Below are 1,092 nucleotides of genomic sequence, written 5' to 3' on the forward strand. Positions count from 1 at the left end.
TGTCTGTCTATCTATCTATCTATCATGAGGCCGTTCTCAGACTCACAAAACAAAACCACCACACTTTCCCCCAATAAAACACAGGTATCCAATACAAAAGCATCCACTGTGTTATCTTGTAGCCAGTAATCACACCCACGGCCAATATTTCTCTGGAAGGAAAAGAAGCGAATCGACACAATAACGACCATTTAGTGGTGGGGGAAGAGAGAGGTTCACAGACAGAAACAACGGAGGCAGAGTAAAGAAGTAAGACCTATCAACCGTACCCTCCAACCGCCCATCTCAACATTGTAACAACACCAGGACATGAAACTGGATTTCATCATAGATTTCTGGGCGGCAAAACCCGTTCCGAATCCCCAACCGGGTCACGGGGAAATCGGAATCCATCACCGACCGTTGTCCGGTCTGCTGGCACAAAGGTCAAAGTTCGGCTCATCCTGTCGTATCAATAAGCCAGTGAGGGGTATGAGTTTTCCCCCCTCACCCCCCCCCCTCCCTTTCCATAACCAATGTGCTCCCCTCTCCCGCTCCCTCTTACACACACTCACCCACACACCCCACACACCAATACGCATACAAAGCCACACATCCACACATTCACACACTCACACACCCCACACACCAATACGCATACAAAGCCACACATTCACACATTCACACACTCATACACTCACACACCCCACACACCAATAGGCATACAAAGCCACACATTCACACACTCATACACTCACACACCCGCAAACTCACCACATACCAATACACCTACAGACTTGCAAACCCACACACCCACAAACCTACAAACCCACACACCCACAAACCTACAAACCCACACACCCACACACTCACAAACCTACAAACCCACACACCCACAAACCTACAAACCCACGCACCCACAAACCTACAAACCCACACACCCACACACCCACAAACCTACAAACCCACGCACCCACACACCCACAAACCTACAAACCCACGCACCCACAAACCTACAAACCCACGCACCCACACACCCACAAACCTACAAACCCACGCACCCACACACTCACAAACTTACAAGCCCACACACCCACAAATCTACACATCCGA

The sequence above is a fragment of the Aplysia californica genome, unplaced genomic scaffold (assembly GCF_000002075.1).
Source record: "Aplysia californica isolate F4 #8 unplaced genomic scaffold, AplCal3.0 scaffold00627, whole genome shotgun sequence".
Classification (NCBI taxonomy): Eukaryota; Metazoa; Mollusca; class Gastropoda; order Aplysiida; family Aplysiidae; genus Aplysia; species Aplysia californica.